The following is a 13,537-nucleotide window of genomic DNA, read 5'->3' on the forward strand; positions in this document are numbered from 1 at the left end:
TTATCTTTATCTCCCTTACTTATTCCTCCTCTCCTCCGCCGTGCTTTGTCGCCCACTCTCCCACTCAGTTTTTCCGTCGTCTTGCATGTGTTTGTTTATTTCTTTCTATACCTCGCTCAGCCTCCTGTCTCCTCCTGATGCTGTTTGTCTGTGGCTCTCCTTCGGTCTACAAGACTCTTACTTTGCTTTCTGCCTTTTCTCCCCCCTTTGTCTCTCTCCATCTGTATCCCGTTGTCTGACTCTCCATCTCCCCTCTCCCTCTGTGTCTCTCCAGATATTCATGTAGAGATTTTCTCACATGTTAGATATAGATTTATGACCCCAGTCAGATCCCCGTGGCCACTAAATTTGATACCATCCACTAAGCCACATTGTTTTTTTGTGTGTTTGGGCTTGTCTGTTGTGTGTAACTGTGGGTAAGTATGTATGTTCGTGTCTGTGGGTGTGTGTCCATGCATTACAAGGTGGAGGCGGGTGACTTTTAAAGGGTTAGCTTGGGTACGGTGGGCGCAGAGGAGGAATTTACAGTTTATTGAAGCACAGCAGTCAGGTGTGTGTGTGTGTGTGTGTGTGCACGCACAAGTCCATGTGTGTGAAATAGAAAAAGCGAGAGGGAGAGAGAGAGAGAGTGCCTGTGGGTGCCAGGTGACCAGGCTAACCTCTTGGCTGGTGTTTTGGATTTAGCCTTTGGATAGAGGAGAAAAATAAAAATGGAATGCTTTTTCAATTACAGATCAGAAAGAGAGTGAACAAAGGCAGCAGTAAAGGAAAAGATGAGTTATTGGGATCTAATATATCATGGCGTAACACTCCTAAAAATCTGACTGCATTAATTTTGACTTTTGGAACATTTTGTACTTTAAACTCAGAGAGCTGAGCTGAGTCCCGAAGTTTTGCTCAATTTTTATTTATTTTTTTGGAAGTGATTAATGTTTTACACTCTAAACTGTTTCAATGTATTTTAGAAAATTGCGTGTGTGTGTGTGTCATGAAAAATGTGAATAGAGCTAATAACTTTTCCTTTTTTTTTCTTATCTAAGAGAAGATTCTCATGCATTTGACATCACGCTGTTGAGTTATGGCTGGGCTCAGAAGCAGCGCACAAAAACAGAACATTGGAAAGAATACAATATGAAGATCCACAGACACACACACACCTGTGGAAAACAGCCACTGCTACTGTCTTTTTGTTGCATGTTATTAATTCTGACAGTAGTCTCTTTAAAAGTGCTCGTCCTCTACCATGCATATTTTATTGGCTGTAGGTGGTATTTGTTGTGTATTTATGCCTGTTTGTTTGAATGCTCCGTTCCTTCAACCTATTCCACAAGTTGTCAAGGGTGGGGTATTTGAAAATGACACTGCGGAGCACCGAGGATTGTAATACTGATGTTTGTGTGATGTGAAATGGTATTCGCCTTTTGATGTTTGGCTAGGAGGAAATACACAAAAAAGCCTTGCAAAATAAAGGTGTGTTCATGCACGTGTTTGAGAGTGTGTGCACGTGCGTTCTCTGGAAATTGTTTATCTGTCAGTCAGCGTGTGTGCAAATTGCCTGCACTAGTGCAAGTGTTTGCATCCATGCACGCTCGTGCGTGTGTGTGTGTGTGTGTGTCCATGTCTACATCTCAAAAGCCATATCTGGCTTCAGATCAAATGGTGTATGAAGGAAGGGAATGACAGAGAGAGAAAGTGATAGCTCTTTAATGTTACCTATCCACTCTCAAACCCAAATATAAGACCAGGAACACAAGGAATAGGCAAGTGTGTTTTAGAGGAAAAGGAGTGACATGAAACACTTATGTAGAAAAGCTGTGAACATGACGTCGGCTTTGTAGCGGCAGGAAAATGTCTCACAAAACCGAAAGAAAGTGAGTAAATTGGATGCAAGCAAGAGGGAAGGCAGGGGCACGGAATGAAACGGCAGCGTGCACTGTATTGTTTGCTCGTGTGTGTCAGCGATGTTTTGTTTTTGACTGAATGCTGTCGTGTCTAACTCACCTTTTGCTCATTTTTCCCCATTCCTGTTCCGGGATGTTTAAACTTTCACTGTCATCAGTGAAGGTGTCATGGTAATCAAGGCCTCTGATGCTTAAATTGCTGCATTGTTGTTTCTGGGGAATTCATTTAATTTTTTTGAATGTTTTGTGTCAGAGAAATACAATCTTTAACTTTTTAATGTTTTTTTAAATGAAGAAATATTAGCCCCTGTGATTGTTTTTTTCTTTTCTCTTCACCTTTGTCCTTCCTATTTCCCCTCCTTTTTTTGTTTCCTCTGCAGGTATGTAGCCTGAGCTGGAATGGATGAAAATATTTACTGTGTACACACCATCCACAAATCCTTTCCCTCTCTTGATCCCTGGCTTTTATTGTTTCCCTTCTCTCCCTGCTTTTTACTCCTGTCTTTGAACACGTGCACGCTCTGACACAGATACGTGAAGATATGTGAATAAAGGTGTTTCTAACATAGGCTACTGTCCTTCTCTTTTGTGTGGTTATTACACATAGTATCAAATACACACAGATGTTCAGTCCTCCACATTCCACTTGTTGTTGCTCGCTCTTTTTGTCTTTACTAAGAAATTTCCACGCATGATTTATTCTCATGTAAATGTGTGTAAAAATATATACAAATGCCGGAAATATTTATAGAAACAGCCACACGTGAGAAGGGAGGCATCTCAAAGCTGAAGGACAGATTCTCTGCCATCTTAACACAGCCATCATCAAGGATCAGGTTCCCTTTATGTGCAATGCTACCTGTTTCCTACATTCAACAGGGCTTTCAGCATTAAAAGTTTGCCTCATTGTGCTGCCTATTCAGAGACAAAAAAGAGACGATAAATAAAGTAACTCTAATGAAAAAAGCGCAGGAATGTAAAATGCCGTGTGATATGTATTGAAGGCTCAAAGAAGAATAAAAGAAATACTGGCGTGTTTCAAGGACAGCAAGGCCATTAATACACCATGCAATGACAGAGTGCAGAAAATAATTTGGATGGTGAGCACCTGTTAAATTAGGTATCTATTTCAGTTGTGGCGCCTAGTCAAAAAATATTTATAAGGTGTACCCATGTGTATTTTTTTTATGTAAGACATCAGCCCACTTAGGCCACCACAGCTGTAATCTGAGGATTCACCAGGCCATGTTCCCCTCTAGCTGTGCTGAAACAGAACCTGTCAGCATGTAGTAGCTACAATATCTTTGGATCATTTCACATTGTTTTGCATGAATTTTTTTTTTATCATTTTGAAACAAGATCACATGTGGTGGACATATGCGTACATTACTTTATTTGTAATCTTGCACATGTGGGTGCAAGCTTGCATGCCTCTGTCATAATGGAATGACGGCAACGCGAATCCAAAATGGCTGGTTTTAGTATTTGGACGCTGGGGTGAGGCTAAAAATGAGGCATGAGTGAGACAGAGCGCAAGAGAAGCTGAGGGAAGCGTGCAGGTAGGTAGCGACCATATAATACCTTCATGGAAAGCTATCACTCCCCATCTGACCAGTCTCATTTTAGGGCAATGGAACTCCAGAGTAAAAGGCGTCAGTGTCACATTATTTTGCCTCGGTAAATCGCCCCCGTCTTTTTATTCATGCCTCCACCGCAAACAACAACAGCATTTGATTCCCAGTGTGAATATTCTGGAGCAATGCAAACACTAAATAAATTACCTGTAAACATGTATGCATCAGACAGATAGATAGATAGATATTACTGTAATTTCACTGCAGCTTGTTTACAAGGCATCATGTAAAGACGTTCATAATGAACGCGTCTGATTATTCCACAGTGTAACAGCATCTTCACCATAGACCCACCATAATCACTACCCCCGCGGCCTGCTGGGCCTGTGCCATATCCTGCAAAGCCTGACGACAGTAACTAGGATGAAGTACATGTGCCTCCCACAGATTACACTGCTGATGTCTCCATGGTCACAGAGGCCCTCACTGTGACAACCACATCTCTTTGACTTCAGGTTCTTAACCTGATGGCATATAGGCAGACTCACAGGTAGACACAAGCAAAAGTATTAAAATGTTAAAATCTATTGGCTAATTTAGATAATTTAAATATTGTATAAATGGAGAATAAAGAAAAAAATATATATAAAAAAATAATTAGAATACAGTAATTCAAGTGGATTCACAAATCTCAACCAGTGTACTGTTGTTCAAGTTGGGATTTTATAAGAGCAGTATGGTTATAGTTGCAGGTTCAAGCCACATATGTATGAAACATTGCTTTCCAGTAAAACAGTGTTTAGTTTAGCTACAGTCTAGCAGTAGAGGTGTTTTTTTTTTAATTTCCCAGATGTGTTAGCAGTCTTACAGATGTGGACATTAACACACAAATCAGAGTTTCCTTCCCCATTTCCCCCCATTTCTCTCCTCTCCTCTGCTATCTTTTTCACCGGGCTTCCTTCTGTGAGAAAAACAGAGCAGAGGAAAGACCTTGTGAACTAAGTACAAACAAGACCATCTCCAAATGTTTAAAAGCTAGTTTTCTGACAGCTCAGTCATATGCGACACAACCATCCTCGCTAGCTGTATACGTCCAAACAGAAGATTCAAAGAGCACCATTTAATCTTTTTTTCAAGCCCCTTTTATTTCACTTTTTCCAGTTAAAGTTTCCATCCATCCAAAACCAGGTTTGTTAATCAATATCAGTTATTTACTTTCAGTTTCACTTGCTATACACTAGCAGGACTTTAAAGATGCGTTTCAAGAGCTATTTTTTCCTGAGTATATCATGGAGTTGAATAACCCTTTCAACACCATGAAAATTTCCAATTAAGTGTAAATCTTTGAAGAAACTTGTATACCTTCAAAGGTAAAGAAACAACATCATGGAATTCTGCTATTCATCTTTAGTGCTATTCACCTGCCCAGCCACTCATCCTTGTTTTTCTAAACATACAGCTTACTAGCTCAATTATTACTGCATGGGAGAGGCCAAAGTCCCTTGTTAATGATTTGTATTGAGGTGCCACTTAAAGGTAATCAATGGTAAGATCTTTCCAGATTCTGAAAGGTAACCTTGGAATTTGTGCACTGTAGGATAAAGCTTGTAAAATATTGCATTTAGCTCAACTGAATAGCTATGTAACTACTCATATTTTTTATAGTTTCTATTTCTCTTGCTTCACAAAGGTATAAATGCAGCACAGAACAGACATCTGACTGTGTAGGCTGCTTGTAAGAAAGCATTTCTCAAATACCAGAAAAGGCGATTGCCTTTTTATACTGAGGTGATTTGTTGATTTCAAATGTATTGGATCTGATGGGCAAAAAGGATCAAAAGATCTGAGTAGAAGCGCTGAAACACGCATACGGTATCTGTATTCTCAGACCTGCATTGATATGAATGTGAGTATTTAAGTTTTAAACAAAAACAGAGGCATCAAAATACCGAAAAACCTTTTGAGGACAAAATCCAAGTTTTTAGACAAACAGATCAACAAGCCGAGTCTCAAACCTAATGTATACTTGGTTGACATCACGTCTGAATGTTGTGAATGAATGTATTCATATGAAAACTGTGATCATATGGTAAATCCCACCAAGTTTTAGGGCCTCAACAAACAGCAAATTAAAGCAAAAGCTGCCAGATGGGATACAAACAGAAGTCTCTTGTTTAGCAGACATCTGATTTAGACCGACGCCAAACAGTCGGCCTCCTCGTGCAGACTTTGGTGCTCTGTTGGAATAGGTGTCTAAGTATATCTTGTGCATATCTCTTTGGGACACTATGGTAGTATTTGACTCCCCAGAAATGAGAATATGTTGCATCCACATACCTGTATATTTCAACAAGCGATGCTTCTTTTTTTTCTTTTTTGGGAAGTGTCAAAACAAAGATAAATATTCCATGCGTGTCCCAATAGATGGAAAAATCTAAAATATAAGTTCTGCTCTACAATACCGCTGTATGATATTGTGAAATAAAATATTGACTTTATAAACACAACAGTAGTAAAAATAAACTTGTACTAGCTTGTTTTATGCCTAGCTGCAAGCATCTTCACTTTTTAAAAAAGTAAGGTTGAGTGTGCAAGAAATGTGAAATTCACTGAGAAAAAAAAAGTATTCCCAGCATGTTGCAGAATACCAATATCCTTAAGCAGGTGGGTTTTTTTTTTTGATGTATAGACTCCTGCCAGTGAATTGTACAGATGAGACACTTAAGGCAAGACAATAGTGTTATAGATTGTGGCAAGAGTTAAATCAATAGACCTTCTGAGGAGTAACAAGACACCCAGTAGCAAGTGCTACTGCTATACACACATAGGAGGGGCTGGGAAACAAATGAGGACTGGCAGACAGGGGCTAAGACCTCAGTGTCACTGACTAGCCATTAGATGTTAGTGTGTATGTAGGTGTGTGTTTGTGTGTGTGAGCATGCTCGGTCTACTCTGAACACGTGTTATGGATGTGTGTTTGCGTGAATGTGTTTGTAAGGCATAAGCAAGAGCAGATACCTGTGTTTTGGTTGTACTTTTATCTCTGCTTCTTGGCCCTGTAATCTCCCACCGGGCATCAAAGCAGAGCCCCATCACTAGCTTTACCACACCCCTGTATATCCCTGAGATCCCTGTGTGTTAGTGTATGTGAAAGAAAACAGAAATAGAAGGAGAGTCTACGGGAGAGAGAGAAGGGAAGAGAAAGGAGACAGGACGGGAGAAGTCAAAACAGGAAACGCGAAACCGAAAGTTGTGCGTGTGAGTGGGTAGGTCTGAGGGTGAATGAGAATGAGGGAGGGTGGGGGATTTGCATGGAGCTTTGGACCGTCACCCAGCCGTGGCTGTCATCCAAGCCCAGCCTGGAAGCACCTCTCTAGGGCAGCTTCCGATAAACCCCCCTGGGTCTTACTCCCTCTTACTCCACCTCCGCTGTCTCTTCCACCTCTGATCTGGGATCAGTGGTTCTCGGGGCCCTGATAGGTGTCAAGGTCCATTAACCTGGAGCAGGTCTTATCATATTCATCAGGAAGATCAGAGAGCAGATTTATCTCTGGTTTTATCAGATTTGAGGCTTCAGAAGGCTGCCAGAGATGTCATGGCTCTATGGTAATGTGATGGAGGCCGGTGACAGACAGCCAAGAGTTGCAGGCACACTCTAGCAGGTACATCCACACACAGTCGTCAGTGCACACTCATGATACAAATAAATACATTCTCACACACAAACACAGTCAAAAAATTTTTTAGAAGCTGTCAGCAGTCACTTGGACCTTTTTGATGGGGTTGTCGGGTTTGATTAGCTTATGAAACAGGAACATGTCACTCAATGGCCTTTCTAGGGTTTCCATCTAGAGCTAAATCTAATCTAATGTTAAAACAGTTGTAGCCTATAAGGCAAACTTGCAATGAGCCTTTTGGAAGCAAGTGAATTCTAAAAGTGAAGAACATCTAGTTTTGGCGACTTTCATGCAAGGAGAATGAAATAGCATTAACACATGAGATGAGGTAATATACCGTAGCATAGAAGTGCAAATTCATCACGAGGAAGAAGATCCAATCGCAACGACCGGGTTAGGTGTATGAGGCAAATTAGATATCCTTATAAAATTTTATTTTAATATTCACAGTATGTTTTTAACTTAAAAAGAGGATAGGGGTATGTTTGGGAGGGAAAAGTTGGCATTGGGCTAGATCACATTGAAATACAAATATTTCCGTGGCTAATAAATAAACAACAATCTTTTCACGCAAGGTTTCACCGGTTCTCGATTTTGTTCTGTTTACTTGTTATCTAAATCTTTTTGGACGAGTGTTTTGCTTTCTCTTTTGACATTTCAAATCGAATGTCCCGGCTGAATTCCGCCAAATGTCAAATATTTTGATAGCTCACACTCTGAGACTAGCCGCTAATTTTAATTCACTGTGCAGCACCTTCCCACCTAACCTTTGGCCCTAACCCCGACCCCCAGCTGCAATCCCAACCGTGCTCTCGAGCCACTAATGAATTATTGCTGACTCATCGTGGTCAGCAGTGAGTAATCAACTTGACACTTTGGGCTCAAGACACATGGCTTTGGTGCTCAAAAAGTCATTTAGGCCCCGCACTCTGTCTATATTGCCACAGGGGGGCTGGTTGCTTGTAAACTAAGATTTGAAAAACAAAGAGCAGGGTTTTAAAACTTGCTCTGATTGATGATGAATTGATATAGAGAATACCAGGTGAGTAAACATCTCATCAGACTTAATAAAAATGCAATCTTACTCGCAGAGTTAAGTGAAATATATGTAATAGTTTTATGAATCTTGCTTTATTATTGGACTAAGAAACATTTAAAAAATACAAAGCACTAAACAAATGCTCTGAGGTTGAAAAAGGTGGGAATAATTAAAAAGATGGTTGATACGGGCACTCACACTTACACATCTCCTGCAATCCCCTCATCAACATCCTTCTTGGAAAATCACCACGGCTCTGAAAAGTCATTTCAGCCACTGTAGCAGCAGGCCCTTAAAGATTCATATTCCTATTTACTGTCTGCCTCTCCTCTCGTGCGGCATACACACCCAAATACACACACGTGCACACCGACACAACACAGCAGGGTTAGGTTCATGAATAAAGGAGGGAATTAGAGTGGACCTGGAGAAGGCAGATAGACAGATAGAGAGAGGTGGAGGAAGAGAGCGAGCTATTAAATCGTATGAAAAACATCAGTAGGTAAGGGCAAAACTAGGGAAGGGAGGCATAATCGGTGGGGATCGACAGAAAGGGGGAAATTTAGAACAAGAAGGAGAGAACAGACAGAACTGAGAAAGGAAGAAACAGAGGAGAGAAAGATAAGAACATTAATAGAAAGAAGATGACTGACATACACACACACACACATATACATACATACACATATATATATATATATATATATATATATATATATATATATATATATATATATATATATATAGACACACACACACACACACACAGGGGGGGTTGGCCAGGAGCTTTACATCTAATTTAAATTGCTTGTGTCAATCCTGTGCTGCATGTAGAGATAACATTAAATGTCCATTTGTCCATGTGCGTCTTTGTGAAAAGTGCTTGATCATTGTGGCAGGGATCACTTAAGCATGGCTCAACATGCATAATCTGCAAAACCTGTCCATGATTCCTGCGCTACACACACAGACATGCACACAAACAACAGAGAGATACTGACTCAAATAATAATTTTATTACCAAGGAAAAAATATGTTTTTAAATCAAGGAACCCATAAGTGAATAATGCTCACTGATATGAAGCGGCCGTCTACATTACTGAAATCGGAAATATCATTGCACCGTAAAATGACATTATGTACACAGAGGGGGTGGCGGTGGAGGGAGAGGCAGAGAGAAAACAGAGATGGCTTGATGCTAATTTTCTGTAAATGAAAGAAGAAAGAGAATAATGGCAAAAACAATGACACATGATGAAAACAGAAAAAAAACAGGAATGGTAAACATCCCTCAATCACCAGAGAGGGTACAATCATCGCAGTATGCTACATTTCATGGATTTCATAATATGTGTGCAGGCCATGTGCGCATGTGTGTTTGCCAGTGTGCGCGCGTGTGCGTCAATGGGTAGAGATAGGCAAGAGGCCGTTACTGTGCACCCAGATAATAACCTGGTTTTATAATGTTGCATATCTATATTCAGGCCAATTCCCCCTGGGGGGAGTCAGAATAATAACGCTGGCCATTTTACCCCACCTAGCGGGCGGCCATTTTCTGCCCTGATTCTCAGCATGGACCTCTCCCCATTCCCAAGGTAGCACGTAATGGATGCCGCAATGAGATGGAGTGACATTGTGGTGTCTGAAATGGGAAAAACCTATTTGCCAACCTGCCCTCCCTCAACGGGGTGGCTAGTGGAGATATGGGAGATGCTTATACCTAATCCCTTTTTGCAATTCTATATGTTGTCATTTCTGATGATTGTCTGTATTTATGGCAAATTGGCAAATTTAGAAAATGGTGTGTGAAACGGCAGTGAAAATTCAAATCTTTTTTTCGTCCAAAGAAAATGTAACCCCATAAGTTTTCTGAGAACCTGTGGTCATACCGTGCAACATTTCAATATGCAGACTGTGTTAAGTTTAAAAATACCATCAGGAAGGCAACAAAAAGGATTTTGTTAAAGTAAAGATTTAATAAAAGGCCGGCTTTCTGGCATACTAGTTGCACAAAAACACTTGTTATCAGGAGAGTGGGTTTCCATCAACTGTAAAAGAGGCTGTGCGTGAGAACTGGGAAGGAGAATTTCACCTATTATGAGTCTTCGTCATCCACGTATGATGCAAACAGACTTTTTGTAGGTTGAAGAATAAAGCAGGTCGGGAATCAGAAGTGGCTGAATCCGCTCGACATCGTTCTGATGGAACTGTCCCCCTGACCGCTCAATTTCAATAAAACTACAGACAAAGAAAGGTTAGGGTGTATGGATTTCCCATCGTAGTCATACACAGAACTGCAACGCGAGCTGGCCGCGTCTCTCTCCCTCTCCTGAACTCTAAATGCTACTCACTCATATTCTCCTTCCTATCCCTTACGTCTTCAATAATTTACAGATGGTAGCTTTCGCTGGCCTTTCAAACTTCTGAAATGTAACCTACATCCCGCAAACACGCCATTCCTGTTATCCGAATGATGACACGTGTTTACTCCGGCCCCTTTGCTTGTTGAGGAAACGGAAGACACCACAGCTCAAAGACTATTGAGCGTTATTGACAGTTCGATAGTACACGAAACCAAAATTAATTTGCCATCTGCATTTGTTTTGTTTTTTTCTATCGATCTGTCCAGTGGCAGGCACATACAAAAATTCAATCACAAAATCAAAAGCACTTAAGTAAGAGCCGTGAACATTACACGGTGATGGAGTCGAAGGAATGATTAATAAACAGGATCACCGTTGATATTTAAAACTTCACAGGCTTGCTCGTGGTTGATTGTCCATCACCATGAGCAAGACAAAAACGAAGCTGTACAGCGTAGCAAAAAATATAAATATTCCAGGAATATCTCCCGGTGAGAAAGTTTGAAAACTTATGGGCAACACAGAGTCGAGTCTATAGCAGTTTTGTTGAGTGTAATAAATCAGTGCAACAGGGCTTGTGAAATGGAGGACAGTTGGAGAGTGCAGTATAGGCACTCAGAGAGAACAGCTCTGTCCAAGACAATCATATGATGTATCATTCATACTGTCAGTATGGTGTCTCTCCTCCACCCCTCCTCCTCTTGCTCCATCTCTGTCTGCCTCTCTCACTCTGGACTCCTCCAGCCTCCCGTGGAGGCTATGATGAAGCCCGGCTCTCTCCATCACACACAGCTCCCCGGCTGCTCGGGGATTACACATTTCAATGATACATTCGCACAGCCTTTTGTGCGATGTGTTCTCTGCAGCTCCAGCACAACAAACGGCTATTTTTTTACCCCCTTCCTAAAAATGCAGCTATTTCATGTTGACAATTAACAACGACGTATAGTTTTGCCGTTTTCCACATTTCCGTAAACTACCAAGACACACTGAGGAGGCAGTAACACTGCGTCCTTTTCATCTGTTGGACTAGTTTAGCGGCATGTCTGTTAATCTGCAGTGTCATTTTAGTCATCTTGGACTGTGTAAGGGGCTTTTAAAAGAGCGGCTGCTGCCTCTGAATCATTTGACCTCTGCGATTTGTTAATGAATGCTGGGAGCAATCACTGTTTCCCAGAAAATGGACAAAAATGATCCCTCATCTGTGAACCTAATCACTTACTGCCATTACTTTGTGTGTGTGTGTGTGTGTGTGTGTGTGTGTGTGTGTGTGTGTGTGTGTGTGTGTGTGTGTGTGTGTGTGTGTGAGTGAAACGGACTGTCTGATTACCATCCCTGAATGAAATACTTGTTTGAAATGATCTGTATAAGGAAGGAGAGGTGGGGGGCTGTTCTTCTTCAAGGTGAAGCAGCACAGCTGGAGTGGGATACAGATTCTTTTATGTTTACAGCTGAGCAGATAAAAGAACACAAAGGGACAGGTAAGGGGGGGAAAGGCGAAACACAATGCGACATGGAGGCAAAAGGGCAAGTGGCCACAGAAAACAGTGAATTCATTATTAAATTTCCCTTCATGTCGCTGCTAAAGGGAAAAAATATGGGGGCAAGCCACCATTTAATACCTACTGTATCATATTCTTTTTAAGTGGCAGATCATGGTATCATATGAAGTAGTAATCATCTGCACCACATGACAGCTTCTTTAGATGTTAAGGTTGACTTTTTGGATACTTAAATGCGACACTGGTTTACCCTAAAGACCATTGGAAGGACTTTCAGGGTGGGTATGCTGTCTACAGATAAGGGGCTAAATTGGACAGACGATGGAGGCAGAAGCAGAAAGACAACAGGATCATCCTAAAGAACAAAGTGCTTTGGAGTGTACAGCTTTTCTACTGGTTAGTTCACTCCTGTGTTGAATTCTAAGCATTATTTCTTTTGGTTTAAATAGCTTACATCTACAGCTATGGCCACTTTAGAAACACACACATCTTTGGACTGCTGGAGAAGTTTCAGAGGAAAACCCATGCAGGTGCAGGTGCTCCCCACCACTAACACACCGTACACAGTAAACTAGCCACAGCCTCACACTGAGCTGAGTTTCTCTTGACAAAAAGAAGTGACTTAGTTCCCACAGAGCGTGTTGTTTTACAATATATGTAAGCATAGTACATAAACAGAGTTTGTACCTGCTCTTTAGATCAGAGCTAACACCCACACTTCCACCTCAAAGACCAAGTCAAGACCCAAAGGCCCCAGTCTCGTAAAGGCAAACACCCAGTTTGCACTATGTTGCCTGTTTTATCCACATTCTGTCATCTTTGTTTCTCTTATTGTTCTGTTCCTGCGCTGTTTTCATTCTTAATAAAAGTGTGTTGATGCGTCACAAAGGAACACGCTGTGTACATGCGAACACGGGTGTCTGCACCTGTTTGCGCATACGGCAGAAATGTCACAAGACAGACAGAAAGACACAGCAAGACAGAGTAAGCAAAGGTCATGCTTAGCCCTCGAAATCTCATTTCCAACGGCCAAATCTGATCAGCGCTTCAGATGTGGACACAGGGCTGGAAAAAGGAGGAAGTCAGAGAAAAGGAGGTGGACTAGGAGATATAAGCGAGGCAAGATCCAGGTTGCATGTTTGTTGCTTATCTTAAGCGCTAATGACGGAGAACAAAGAGAAATCCCGTCACAATCAGCTTTCCGTGAAACGCTGTTGACGCTCATTTGGGAAATGAAATGATAAAATGACAGGGTGACATATCTCCCTTTGTTTCTCCCTTTGCTTCTGAACATGAGGGCAAAGGTGGAAAAACTGCTGGAAGTGCAAGTGAGCTGAATTAACTGAGCTTCCATGTTTATTCTGTGCTGAGTACACAGTAGGTCATTCACTCGCGCAATCAGTGCAACTTTAATAGACATATAAAAGTGGGACGCTCAAATAGAAAACACAAAAAAAGGAATTTTAAAAAAAGGAAGTGGA

The sequence above is a fragment of the Mchenga conophoros genome, linkage group LG9, assembly GCF_057382185.1.
Source record: "Mchenga conophoros isolate Kocher_MC1m ecotype Shallow Benthic linkage group LG9, M_conophoros_male_GT1.1, whole genome shotgun sequence".
NCBI classification, from domain to species: domain Eukaryota; kingdom Metazoa; phylum Chordata; class Actinopteri; order Cichliformes; family Cichlidae; genus Mchenga; species Mchenga conophoros.